Here is a 14663-nt window from a genome sequence, read left to right as displayed (position 1 = left end):
AGACTGGCATATTGTGTTTAATCAATGGGAATTATGATTTTTGAAATACTGAAAATATCCCACCAGTGCATTCCATTGGCTCTACCTTCAGATGCATTGTGCATCCAAACATCTAACAATCTCCAGCAACCTATGTGGCCTTGGCCAACTGTTTGAAAACACCTCAGTTTTCTTATCTGTGAAATGGATACATTGTTAGTGACTACCTCACAGTGCTTTTGGGAGTACTTATGGATTAATACACATGAAAAGTACTTTAAAAGATGCGTAGACTGTAGCTCATGGCGAGTGCTAAGTAAGTGGTCCTTATTATTACCATCTTGCGTCTGGATTGCTGGGGTAGCAGACTCTTACTTGCCCTCTCTGCTTCTATCCCGTCTCCTTGGATATTTTCACACAGCAGCCAGGGTAAGGCATTCAATAAGTAAATCATGTCACCCTCCAATGGCTTCCCATCTCATTCAGAGCAAAAGCAAAGGCTTCATATTGGCCTGGACCCCCTTATCGCTCAGACCTTATTTCCCACTGCCCTGCTTGTTCACACTGCCTCTTCCTCCCCAGCCTGACATGGTGTTCCTCTGACACAGCACATCCATCGGTGTGTTTTTCCTTGAAGTTCTCTCTGCCAGAAGGTTCTTGCCCAGATATATTCTCGATCAATCCATTCAACTTCATGCAAGTTTCTGTCCAAATGTCTCGTTAGCAGGAAGACCTTGCCTAACACAATTGACCTAGGTAGCAAATAACACCCAGGACATCCCATCACCCTGACCCTTCTTTATTTTCCTTATGATCTAACATGCTACGGATTTATACTGATAATTGCGTATTGTCAACTGTCCCAACAGAATGTAGGCTCCAGGAAGTCAGAGATTGGCTTGTTCAGTGGCAGTAAGAAATGTGCTTGATACACGGAAGGACTTTCATTAATATTTTCCAGTGATGAATGAGTAAAAGAACTATGGGCAGGTGTCTTCTCTGATTGAACACTGACCAAATGGGGCAGAGGTGACCCCCCTGGTTGCAAGGCATGTGAACTGAGCTCCTGAATGAAAGATGCAGGGGCCCAGAGTCCCTGATTGCCAGTCCAGTGTCTCTTCCGGGAGAAGCCTGGAAAATCTAACTGGATAGTTCTCAGTGGCGGAAGGCGAGTAATCTTCATTATTTAGCAATTCTAAGCATTACCTTAATGACCTGGTAAATCATCCTGAAAATCTGAAGGTCTCTAAAACATGGTGATTCTGAGAAACTGCTGACTCTAGCTGTCTCCAAGGGATGTTGTTAGTGATCATTTTGGATGGGCTTTTGGCAGGTACTTTTATGTTCCACTTAGGTGAGGGTGCAAAGCAATGAGATCTAGTTCTCCCACCATTTATGCAGCAGAGTACAATCTGTTCACAGGCAAGGCAATGCTGTAAATCCTGCATCGCATGTGCATGGTGTGTGTGTGTGTGTGTGTGTGTGTGTGTAGCTTCTGTGGCATTATTTTAACCAAAAACCTCAGTTAAGTGGGGTCATAAAACTATTTTCATATTGGGACACTTCTCAAGACAAGATGGCTTCCCGCTGGTTTTCCTCCTTCTTTTCTCCCTGGCGGCACTCAAGATGAAATTGAAGATTAGCACCTGTTGCATGCTAAGTATGGCCGCCATCCAACCTGACCCCTAGGTGGCACCACCCTTAGATCTAGGCAACAAAGCCTCCATTTTGGGCCTCATGCTTTAGAGGGGCCTTATATTACAAACACATTAGAATATGCATTTACCAGGGCACCTGGGGAGCTCAGGTGGTTAAGTGTCTGACTCTTAATTTTGGCTCAGGTCATGATCCCAGGGTCATGGGATCAAGCCCTGCATTGGGCTTTTTGCTGACAGGATTGAGCCTGCTTGGGATTCTCTCTCTCTCTCTCTCTCTCTCTCTCTCTCTCCCTCCCCCATTCATGCTCTCTCTCTCAATAAATAAATAAATAAATAAATAAATAAATAAATAAAATGCATTGATTAATGCATAAATAAATAAAAAAAGAAAATGCATTTATTAAAGAATATGCATTTATTAATGCATAAATTAATATTTATTATATTAACGAATAAATAAATTGTAAATAAATAAATAAACTATAATTTATTATTTAAAGAAAATGCATTTATTAATGCATAAATAAATAAAAAAAGAAAATGCATCTATTAAAGAATATGCGATCATCCCTGCTCGTTGGCGTCACTCTCAGCTCTGACACAGCATGATCCTTAACCCTGAACCTCCACTCCTGTGAGTGTCCAAGCCCCCCCGGGAAAAATGCGTCTCTACATCTCCTGCCCCCGGTGCTCGAAATGAAAGATAAAGTGCATTCAAATACCTTGGGGGTTTGCAGGTGGGCTGTTGCCAATGTCAGACATAGATGCTGTGGGATTTGAGCAGCCAGAGGAAGTTAGGCAACAGAGCAGACGAACTGATTAACTTATGAGATCTTTCCTTGCAAATAGTACAATGGAAAAGGCTGGTAATACAAAGCACCCATTTTCTTGCTTTGATATTGCACCTCGCGGCTCCAGAGGTAGGCATGAACATGCAAGGTATTCACATCACTTCCCCGGGACAGCGAAGGAACATGTTCCTATGTTAAACAATTCATCTTGCTCTGGGAGTTTCATATTTCTGCGTTGTGGGCATCACAGGCATGAAGCATGATGCCAATTCATGCTAGGTGGACATTACACACTAGAATCATAAACAGTGTTATTGCTAACAAAATGAGTAAGGCTGAATTAAACTTGCAAACAACCAAGTAAAATGTTTCAGCTTTATTTAAATAATTTAAATTTTTTTAATGTTTGTTTTTGAGAGAGACAGACAGACAGACAGAGCGTGAGCAGGGGAGGGGCAAAGAGAGAGGGAGATACAGGATCCGAAGCAGGCATCAAGCTCTGAGCTGTCAGTGCAGAGCCCAATGCGGGGCTCGAACTCATGAATGAACTCATGAACTGAAGTCAGACGCTTAACCGACTGAGCCACCCAGCCGCCCCTATTTAAATAATGTAAATGAAATTTTTGATACTTTGACATAATTGTTATTTGAATTTTTCAAATTTTAACTTATTTTTGCAAGTTTTAGATGAACTCCGAAAAATAAAAATAATTTTCATCTTTTGCCTATTTACATTCAATCTACATCTTTGACGAACACTTATTAAAGTTTTGGAGACTTTGAACCCAATTATATGTTACCTTCCAAGCCTTTAAATCATTTAGAATAAGTACAAATTGATATGGCATTATAATCCAGGAGGTTGAAAATTTAGCACAAAGAAGAAAAGGGCTGAAAAAAAAGAACATTTTTCAAAAAGCAAGTCTGCCTAGAACTAGAAATAATAAAAGCAAATACGTTGCATTTGATAGGACTCACATAGGATTAGTAACTATTGCATTACAAATTCTTGATGTAAAGCTTTAATTGTTAATCAAAACAATGAGAAAGGAATAAGGAAATTACTGTCATCAGACCTACAACCTGAACAAGTCAGAGGATATCAATGCAATGTTGTGATCTTTACTAAATTAAGACATAATTACTGCACAAAAAGAGAAGGTATGGGCCTCCATTTTACCATTGCACCAGATCCCGGAGGTCCACCTTCCCCAAACTCACTACAAAATAGGGTGATGCAGCCTCATCTACCTGCCTTACTAAAGTCCCTAAATAGAAGCCCATCAAGACCACCCTTTACCATTATAAGGGAAGAGCAGTACACGGTAAGATGACAAATATGGGGAAGCCACAAATGCTTAGACCAAGTGCCAACTTGCAATGGTCAATTCTTATACTGAAAGAGAAAACAGAGCTCACTTTGAGCTTCTTCCTTTCTATTTTACTCATTTATTTTTAAGTCACACATGGGTGGACTACATGTTATATTCAAGGCCTTTGGCCAAGTGCCTTTTATGCTCTATTTTCTTTGATGTTCAAATGACGTAATCAAGAGTTAATGCTACTTTCTGCATGAAGCAGGGAAGTCTGTGCCACACTCAAGGTGATTTCATAAAGCCAGAGTGGTATTGGAATATGAACCCAGGTAGTCTGCTTCAAGACCCCACAAATAATCAATGCCATCTCCCCTTAAATTAAATTACCTTTGGGGGGAGCCTGGGTGGCTCAGTCAGGTGAGTATCTGACTCTTGATTTCGGCTCAGGTCATGAACTCATGGTTCGTGAGTTTGAGCTCTGCATCGGGCTCTGGGCTCACAGCATGGAGTCTGTTTGGGATTCTCTCTCTTTCTCTCTCTGTTTCTTTCTCTCTCTCCTCCTCCTCCCCCACTCACCTTCTCTCTCTCTCTCTCTCTCTCTCTCTCTCTCAAAACAAGTAAATAAACTTAAAAATTATTTTAAAAAATAACCTACCTTTGGAATGCGGGTATAGGAATATGCGCATCCTCTACCCCTTCTGGATTATTCTTTAGCAAAAGGCCATGTTGACTCTTCCCCAAAGATCTTCCTTCGTGTAACAAACAACATCAGTGTCTATTCTCTCCCCATAGTATGTGTGAGCAACTTGAAGCATGGGCTACATCTTATTCACCTTTGTATCCCTGTGCCGACCACAGGGCTTATATATTTTAAGAGTTGAGTAAGCTTCTAGTAAATGAATGACTAAAAATGAATGAAGACAGTGCAACATGTGACCCTTACCTCAAGTGAATTGCATTTAACAATCTCCGGAGCATGTGATGTCTGCTTGGGAGACTCACGACCTCCCTGTCACTGCTTCCCACGTGCCACAAGTAGAGGCCTGAGCTGCCTTACGAGTATCAAGTGGAAGCATCCTGCCTGCCTTCTGCCTTTCACTTCATCCTTCCTATCGGATGAGGAGTGGTTTGTCCTGTTGCCAAGATTGGATGGAGGACCCAGAATGCTTGGGGTGGCCCTTGCAGGCTCTCTTTTTGCCCAGTGTACCCACAGAATAGAGGCCTTCTTTTCCAGTCCCTCACCCGTTAGGGAGGCACGCCTGACGAGGAGACCAGGAACGCCTTCCAAAGACAGATCAGGAGGCTCACTTCCGTGCCCACTTTTAGCTTCTTTGAGGAACGGAGGCGAGCACATCATGGCTTTTGTGCGGCAGGTTGGGCAGACATCCGGTCGACAAACCCGAGTCTTCTCACACGGGGGCCCCACTGCTGAGATTCAGGAGTAGGGAGCCCAAAGGCAGATTTGGACAAGCCAAATTCTCCACATCTCAACCAACAGTAAAGCTGATATTCTCACCCCTATTTAACTCCTACGTATGTGTCTGAATTGATTCTGAAATTCCAAGGGGAAAGGTATTGAGCAAAATCTTTATCTTTAGAACGTTCTTCTAAGCAGGCATGATTTAAGTCTTAGAGTTTTCGCTACAAAAACAGATGGCAATAGATTCCCACTCCTACTTATCTAACCCATTTTTTTATAAAGGCACTCCTTTATTCTTAGAATAGGATGGGCTTTCTCTTCATCCCCATGAACTTTGCCCTCAGTGCTCCAGAGAATACTCACCACAGTGAGTGTCATGCTGTGAATGTCACTTGTTTTTTCTGAGCTTCGCAAACCTCACACTCAAAACTCCTGAGAAGTGGAAAAATGAAGAGCCTACTCTTATTATTACTGTGTTCCCTGTAGCTAGCTCAAAGCCCAGCATTTAGAGAGCACTTAAAAATACATATAAATAAATGTTAATAAGTGAGGACGCTGTAAGTTAATTTGATACATAACTTTGGGGCTCTGGAACTTGAACTATCTTGTTAATGTTTAGAAAAATTATTGCAAAACACTTCAAGAATTTACTCTGACATTTTAAAATGTCGCCGAATCGCACAAGCTTGTGAGAGGCTAAGGGCCAGACTGGGACGTGGCTCATTCTGGGAGCGTGAGGGGCTCAGAAGCTGGTGCCGGCGCTGTCTCCAGCTTGCAGTGTGAACTCAAAAACGTGAGCTCTCTAAGTGGCATCTTGCATTTTAATGGCATTCTTGGATTTTCATGAAATTATATGATGCTTGATTAGGGAGAGAAAGCACAGAGAACATGGTTTGCCATATCATTATATTGAATGAAAAACCATATCATTATATTGAATGAAAAATCTGAAATCGGAAGAGATGAGCTGGGCTTGTCAACCACACAACAGAACCAAACCCAGAAAATGGCACTCCTTGCCTACCAGGTCTGTGTGTCTCCTTGTGTGTGTGTATTTTTTTCTAAGAAGCAACCCTGTTTCTCATTAAACACTCATATGCCAGGATTCAGTAGGTGCTGAGGACTGAATAGGGCTCTGGAAGTCCACTCTCTAGTGGACAAGGGAGATTAATCAAACAAAGGGAGATGCAAAGACGTGCAGGTCGTGATCTCGCGGTTGATGAGTTCGAGCCCCACCACAGGCTCACTGCTGTCAGCCTATCAGGGCGGAACCTGCTTCAGATCCTCTGTTCCTTTCTCTCTGCCCCTCCCGCTGCAAGTGCTCTCCAAAAAATAAATAAATGTATATATTTTTTTTAAAGAAAGAATCTTCTTCGTTCACCTAAGGAGGAAGGATGTCAGGTTATTCATTCTAGGATGATTCATGATCTGTGTTTCTATGTTTGAGTCAGGATGCTGCATAAGTATGGAGGCACAGGAGGGCATTTCGGAGGGGTATTACAGAGAGAAGGGCGATCATGTGGAAGAAACCCTTCACCCCATTTCCCACCTCACTTTCTACTTTCTACTTCTAGCTCCTTAACATGTACATTTTCCTGTAGCCCTCACCTTCACTCATGCTGGTCCCTCCACTAAAAACGTTCCTACTTCCTCTCACACGACCATTTCCTCATTGTCCATCCTTGACCTTCAATGCAAGGTTCACAAGGAAGCCTGCTGCAACTACTCCCAGTCTTAAATAACACCCGCCTTTACTTCTCTCACATGAAAATACATTTCTGTGTTCTAAACACAATGTTTAATGTTAGTTTCAAAATGGGTGATTTTCAATGCCCATCTCCATCAATGAGCTGTAATAAGCTCCTGAGAGCATAGGTCACATCTGTCTGGCTCATTACCGTACATGCTATGCACATGATCAATTCTCACTAAAATATTTGAATGAATATATTATGAGATCAGCCATTTTTATCAATGTCCTTCCGGAACATGTAATGTGAGTGGATGAATTCATTGTCAGTTGACATTTATTGAGTGCCTACTATGTGCTAGGCAATGTTCTAAGGATTTTACAAATTGTTACCTCCACTATTTCTCTTAGCTTTAGGAGGAGATAGATACTAAGGTAACCCCCATTCTATAGATAAAGAAATTAAAGCACACAGGCAGTAAGTAACTTGATCAAGTCTCCATAGTGGTAAGTAGCAGGGCTGGAATTAAATCAGGTGGTCTAACTGGAGAGTCAGTGCTCGGATGTAGATGCCAAGCTACTTCTCATGACTGAGTGAATCAATGAATAAATGAAAGCATGAACAGCAAACTATGTGCAAGAAGCTACAGAAATTTAGTATGAGGGAAGTATAGGGTGAGTGCTACCGCAAAATGTGTGTGTAGCAAGGCAGGGGACTGGAGGCAATGAGACTCAGAGCATGGATGGGGGGCCTTGGGCACCAAGGTAAAGGATCCTCCCTTTGTTGGCAGATACACTGAAGGGTTCACATTGAAGACAGATCAGTGGCTGTTCTTTCAAAATGATCATTCAACCTCAGATCTGATTCAAGGATACTAACTTCAACCCCTACACCATACCTCTATCCCACTCCCTCATTCCAGCTGCCTTTTCCAAGCTGAGCCTCTCAGATTAGCCATGTTGTGGGACTGCCTGCCTGTTTTGAGAATGGCTTTCCTACCTTCTAATGTTGCTCCATTCTTCTTCGGCTCATTGTTTTACAACCAATTGAGTAGCTCTGCAATTAAGCCTCCTCCATAGCTCATAGGAGCTAAACATCCTAAGTTCTTGGCATTATGTGCCATGTTATTGTCATGTTAGTTGGACCGTAAAGGCAGGGAGGTGAGTTGATCGCCTGGTGTTAAAGAGGGAGAAGGTTCAGGGATGAAGAAACCAGTACTAGCTGTGAGGCTACTGCAATAGTCCAAGTTCAGTTTAAAACAGTCTGTATTCTATTGGTACTTATGGGACCAAAAAAAAGGGAAAATATGCAAGGTCAGAAGCAACAGGACTTAGGGACCACTTAGAAAAAGACAAGACCGTGCAAAAAGTCAGAGGCTTCTGAAATTTTGAGTCTGAGAGTCTGAAAAAATGAGCATGTCAAGAAACAGAAAAAGAAAGGGAATAGAAAGGCTGATGTTCAGTTTGAGGCACTGACTGGACACCCACGTGTATGTGTCAAGCCTGACGCGGGCACAGGCAATGAGGCCTATGGACTGGGAAAGAGCGTGGGAAGGAAGACACTGATGTGAGACCCATTCTTGTTGATGTGGTCATTGAAAATGCAGCTTGAGAGTGAAGTCACCAAGGTAGAGTGTGTAGAAACAGGAGAAACCCAAGGACAAGTGCCATAAAATAGCCATCACTATGGGAGTACCTGATCTCATATTAAGAGCATAGAACAATCCAGAGCTGCAGAGATAAAACCACAGCTGGGTTTGGATCATGGCTTCAGCACTTTTTGGCTCTGTGACTGGGGAGGTTTCTTTACTTTTCACAGCTCAGCTTTCCCTTTAGTAAAGTCAGCTCAATCTCCTGGGGTCGTTGTGAGAAGTTATTGAACGAGTGTGGGAAGGACCCAACATAGCAGATAGCCCATTGCAGACCCCAGAAACACCAGCTAATACAATGTTGGTGTGAAAACCAACTATTGGTTTTACTGGTGCTTGGAAACCACTGTACCTGCATGCTGTATATATTTCTTCTTCTAATCCTTACTACAACAGTAGATATAGGATTCATGTGATTGCCTCCATCACATGTTTGTCTCCATCACATTGTTTGGAGAAATTTAGGTTCCGAAATTAGGTTCACTTGTCTCTACTCAATGTAACTAATAGGTATAATGAGCAACCCCCAAATCTCAGCCACATAGCACAACAAAATTTTATTTCTTGCACAAGTGACAGACAACATTGTTGGAGCAGCACTTCCGGGTAAGTGTTTTCCAGGGAGAGAATTGGAGATTCAGGCTCTTTCCAGCATGTGATAGCCTGATCTTTATTTTTTGAAGTTTATTTATTTATTTTGAGAGAGACAGACAGACAGACAGAGATAGAGACAGAGAGAGCCCAAATGCCATAGCAGCAGAGAGAGACAGAGAGAGAGAGAGAGAGAGAGAGAGAGAGAATCCTCAGCAAGCTCCACACTGTCAGTGCAGAGCCCTGTGGGGCTCGAACTCACGAACTGTGATCATGACCTGAGACAAAGTCAAACACAACAAACTGAACCCACCCAGGTGTCCCAGACCCATCTTTAATACTTGTCCTGTATGGTCATTCATGTCAGAAGAAGAGAGCAAGGAGGATGATCAAGCCAAGAATTAATAGCTAGGTCTGAAAGGAGCCCACACAACTCTCAGACACAGTTTGAGAGGCCAGAACTTAGGCATGTGTCCATCCCCAAATCAGTTTCAATGAAAGCTTGGAAATGTAGTGTTCTTGCCCAGGAAAAGAATGGAATTGGTACGCAAGACTGTGCCCTGTCTCATAACTGGTTAAGGTGGGATGTGAAAGAAGTCCTAAATTTGGAGATTGGAGGACAAAGAAAGATAGTAAAGGGAAAATCTGACAAGTGGAAAAAGGCCTAATATCTTTTTCATGTTCTGCAAGCCAAGGGAAGAGTCTACTTATTAAATCCCTACTATGTACCAGGCACTGTGCGACTTCAGTGTTGACTCATAAAGACACAATATCAGGAGGAGGATTTGGAAGAGTCCACTGGGTTTAGCAATTGGACATATATTTCAGGAGAGATGGGTAAGGCGCAAGGAAGAAGGAGACAAGATTTTTTTTTGGGTTGTCAAATTTTGTCATTGCCAGAGGCATGTCACATAGTCCTCTTGACATTATCACTGGAAACTTGACTTTCTCTGTGTTTGAGGAAGAACTCTGTGAGACACTGACGACTTCTCAGAGAACAGCAATGATTTGCCCCCACGGGAAGAAGATATGACAGGACTAAAAGTAGGATGTGGTGTGGGAGGAACAAAGAAAGTACAACATGCGTACTTCATCTCCTTGTGCATTTATGTTTCTTCGCCCATTTGGGGAGTGGCCCTTGAAGGAAAAGAATAAACAACAAAGAAAGAAAAATGAAATGAAAAAAAGAAATCAAGAAACAAAATACAAGCCTGGGATCTAGGGCTGGTGGAATCTTTGATTGGAAGTGCTTTGACACAGAAGATTTGAGAGAAACGAGGTAGCCAGCAGAACTGGCCAGAGCCCCAAAGACCCCTCCTCTGCTATACATAGGACTTCAAGATCTCTAAAGTATGCAAAAGCAGGACCTCCCTCAGTCTCCCGAATTTCTCGGGACTTTTTCCCATCGGTCAGTTCCAAACTCTCAGCCTCTGACAGCCATCAGCTTCTACTTAATTGCCTTTTAACCTCACCTTCCCTTTTACTTTATTTATTTATTTTTTAAAGAATGTTTTAATGTTTATTTTTATTCTTCAGGGAGAGAGAGTGTGTGAGTGAAGAAGGGGCAGAGAGAGAGGAAGACACAGAATCTGAAGCATCACCCTCCCTTTTCCCTTCATGTGAGCTAATGAACCCTTTAGATTGTTTATCTGACTTCAGACTCAGAATGTCTTGATTGCTACCCCTCCAAACCTCTCCACAGCCTACTAAACACTGATGTGCTATACCCATACCACACCCAGAGTCCAAGATACTTCATTCCAGATTGTAACCCAGTACCCATCCCCTAAGCCATCTCATATGGTAAGGGAACCTCAGGTAGTTGTGGCCCAAGAGAAATGGCAAGAGAATGTTCTAGATGAATATGGCTGCCTCTGCTCTGGGCTTCAGGAAAGAAATGAAGAAGGCCTTATAGCTTCTAGGTCATGCAGCCTAGCTCTCTTAAAAGGAAGCAAATTAACTGGTTCTTTCAAGAAACTCACGTATGTACCAGAAACTTTGCAGACAATGAAGATACTGCCTGCAAGAAGCTCAGGGTACGGGGCACCTGGGTGGCTCAGTCGGTTAAGCGTCTGACTTCGGCTCAGGTCATGATCTCACGGTTCATGAGTTCGAGCCCCGTGTCGGACTCTGTGCTGACAGTTTGGAGGCCTGGAGCCTGCTTCAGATTCTGTGTCTCCCCCTCTCTCTGTCCCCCCCCACCATGCTCATGCTCTGTCTCTCTCTGTCTCTCAATAATAAATAAACATTTAAAAAAAAAAGAAGCTCAAGTGTACAAGAGGGATATGGGTGCCCATGCAAGCAATCACAGCACGTTTGCAACGCTAGAGGCCATAGTGGGTGAGGGGGGGGGGGGGGGCCAGACTCCTGCTCCAGCCAAGGGGAGAAAGCTCAGGAAATGTACATGTACAAGAAGGTGAGGTGAAAAGTCTTAAGGCAAAAGCACCACTGGAAAAAAATGGAATCACCTCTGAAATAACTCTGAAACCTGGCTGGGGGAGGGGGGATAGAGAAGCAAACAAACAAAAGCAAAAGAAAAATAAAATAGTGGCAAGTATCTATGTAGCAACCCAGGAAGAGGAAATCCTAACAGCTTGAAAGCATAAGAAAGGGAAGGAGTGCTGACTTCATGCAGGAAATAGAGCCTGTGGAAGGTCTTGGTGAAGGAAAATGAAAACTGAACGTATATGTGAGATAAAGGCAAGAACTCACTGAAGAGAGAGATGCTAACAATGCCACAGAGTTGTGAGAGGTCAGGAACAAAGGCCCTAAATCTGCTGACTGGACCATCAGATAATTTCTTCCACATTTTCTTCCATGTGGGAGCAATTGTCAGGAAGTGAGAGGCCAAGTGGTAGCATAGACAGTACTTCCAAAGGCCTGAAGACCATGAATGCGCATAGTCATTGCTACCACTCTGGTGAAGTGGAAGAGGCATTATATTCAGAGTCAGAAGATCTGATTCTGCCACAGGCAGAGTCTAGAAATTTTCAGAATTTTCTGAGTTTCTCTATCTTATCTTGCAAAATGAGAGTATTGGACGGAAGAATACTATGGTTCATCTTTAGAGGACAAAATGGATAGCCCTTTCCCCCCTTTGGATGTTCCTAGAGGAAGCAGTTCTTCTAGGCAAGCTCACATCTAGAAACAATTGATTCTTGATCATCTATGAGACTCCAAATAACACATAGGCATTTTAAGCCAAGTGGCATGCCTAATCCAGAATTATCCCATCAGGCATTCCATGCATCCACTTAGGTTGGATCAACAAAATTCTAGATTCCAAAATTCCCCAGTCTATTAAAGAAACAAATGGCTTTTTGTTTGTTCCATTATAGTGATCATTTTCATCCTAAGTTTTAAAAATGCCATCACAGAGTTCTATAAATGCTCATCTTGGCACTCAAGGGACCCAGTGAAACTGGCATTTTGTTCTGTTGGCTGTTGAAAGTGAAGTCTGTTAACTGGGAAAATGTTGACTTCTGTTCCTCTGAGTAAAGGTGTGTGTATATGTGTGTGTGCACTCCCAGTTCGGCAGGTAATAAAAAGATTAAATCTGAAAATGGTTCCACTCTACAAGATATGGTATTTCACATTGAGCTGCATTTTACAACATTTTCAGGTAGAATTTGATTAATTTGAACGATTGACTATTGATTCATGTTTCTCAGAACTCAGCAGGGCATGGGGAGAAGTCTCAGCCAATTGCCAATGCTTGGAAAGTGTTCTCAGGCAACATAGCTTACAATCAAAAGTAGTGATAATTTAAGCAAAATCTTAACATTTCTCCCCTACCTCCTATTGATGAAATATTTCACTTCTCCAGGTTGAGCTTCCCTGGGTCAAGTATAACTCACTCCTCCTACGTTAAATGACACAATCATATAAAATGTGTTCAGTGTAACTCTGGCATCTTCAATAATTAAAGTCCAAGCTGAAAAAAATATGTATGTACCTAATACATATACATATTACATTTATTTTTAATGTTTATTTATTTATTTTGAGGGAGAGAGAGAGAGAGAGAGTGAGAGCATGCGTGTGCACACGAGTTGGGGAGGGGCAGAGAGAGAAGGAGAGAAAATCCCAAGCAGGCTCCACACTGTCAATGCAGAGCCCAACGTGGGGCTCAATCTCACGAAACATGAGATCATGACCTGAGCCAAAATCAAGAGTCAGACGCTTAATCAACTGAGCCACCCAGGCACCCTTTGGCTCACGATGTTCTGACTATGAGCATTTACCAAGTACTCTATGAGTTTTCACTTATGTAATCCTTACAATAATCTTATGAGTTTGATATTATTATCATTCCCATCGGTAATAGACAAGTACTATCTATAAACTGAATCCAAGAGAGGTTAGGAAACTTACCAAATAAGTGATCATTTTAAGCTTTGAATATGCCAGAGCCTAAGTCCTTAAATATCATGTTATATACTGGCATTTTATTATAATCCTATGAACTTGATCCCAGAATACACTTATATATAAATGTATATAAATACATAAATCCTTGCCTGGTTCCTACGCTAGATTGGGTGACTATCCTTTCTATTTACTCCAATTATATTTAGATATTTACTTAGCTATTTTTAATAATCTAACTACCTAATGACAACCCCAAATGGAAAAACAAACTGGAACCTTGACAGTAACTTACAACTCAGGGCAAGGTTCTCCCATAAGCCCAGATCTCTGCTTCTACTAACAAGATATAAATATCAGTAGGAATCCTGTATTAGTAATTCCCTTGCTCTCCTTTTTATATAACCCCACTTGCCTGGATTCCAAAATTTTATATGCAAAACATACACATGCACATTTAAAAAATTAAAGTTGTAATACTGATTTGTTCACAAAGGCTTCTTCCATCTCTGTTCTTTTTTTCACATATTTACTAGATATGTGTTTCCTCATCTATGAAATACATCCTCGTGTCTCTTGCATATTTTTTTTCTTTGGGTAATCAGCATTCTTACTGTATAATCATGATACAAATCCTTTGTTATAGTTAAAAATATTTCTATCTTCTCTCAGTGTGTAACTTGGGTTTCCACACTCTTCTAGCAATCTTTTGATTGAAGCCTTGATTTTCTTACTTGTAAAATGTACAACTCACTGTGTGGTCTGCCTACTCCTGATTGCTCCCAAATGGGTATATATGCATTTTAATGTGAAGGAAGACTTAATACCATAAATAATCAAATAAAATCCAAGTTGATTGACACATACAAAGCATTCAAATGAAAAAATATAACAGGAAGAGAGAACTGGAAGAGGAGACATAATATCAGTACTCTAAAGCTCCAATTAAGCACTGTATGTGTAAAGTTCCAATTAAGACAGCATGTGGTACTGATGCAGGTGGAGAAATTTGACCAGTGAGGAGCACCTGGGTGGCTCAGTCAGTTAAGCATCCGAATTCTGCTCAGGTCATGATACTGCAGTTGATGAGTTTGAGCCCCGCACCAGTCTCTGTGCTGATAGTGCAGAGCCTGCTTGAGATTCTCTCTCTCTCTCAACCCCTCTCTCTCTACCCCGTCCTGCTTGTACTCTCTCTCTCTCT

The sequence above is a fragment of the Panthera onca genome, chromosome B1, assembly GCF_046562875.1.
Source record: "Panthera onca isolate mPanOnc1 chromosome B1, mPanOnc1 haplotype 2, whole genome shotgun sequence".
NCBI classification, from domain to species: Eukaryota; Metazoa; Chordata; class Mammalia; order Carnivora; family Felidae; genus Panthera; species Panthera onca.
Note: the sequence above shows the minus strand (reverse complement) of the source record.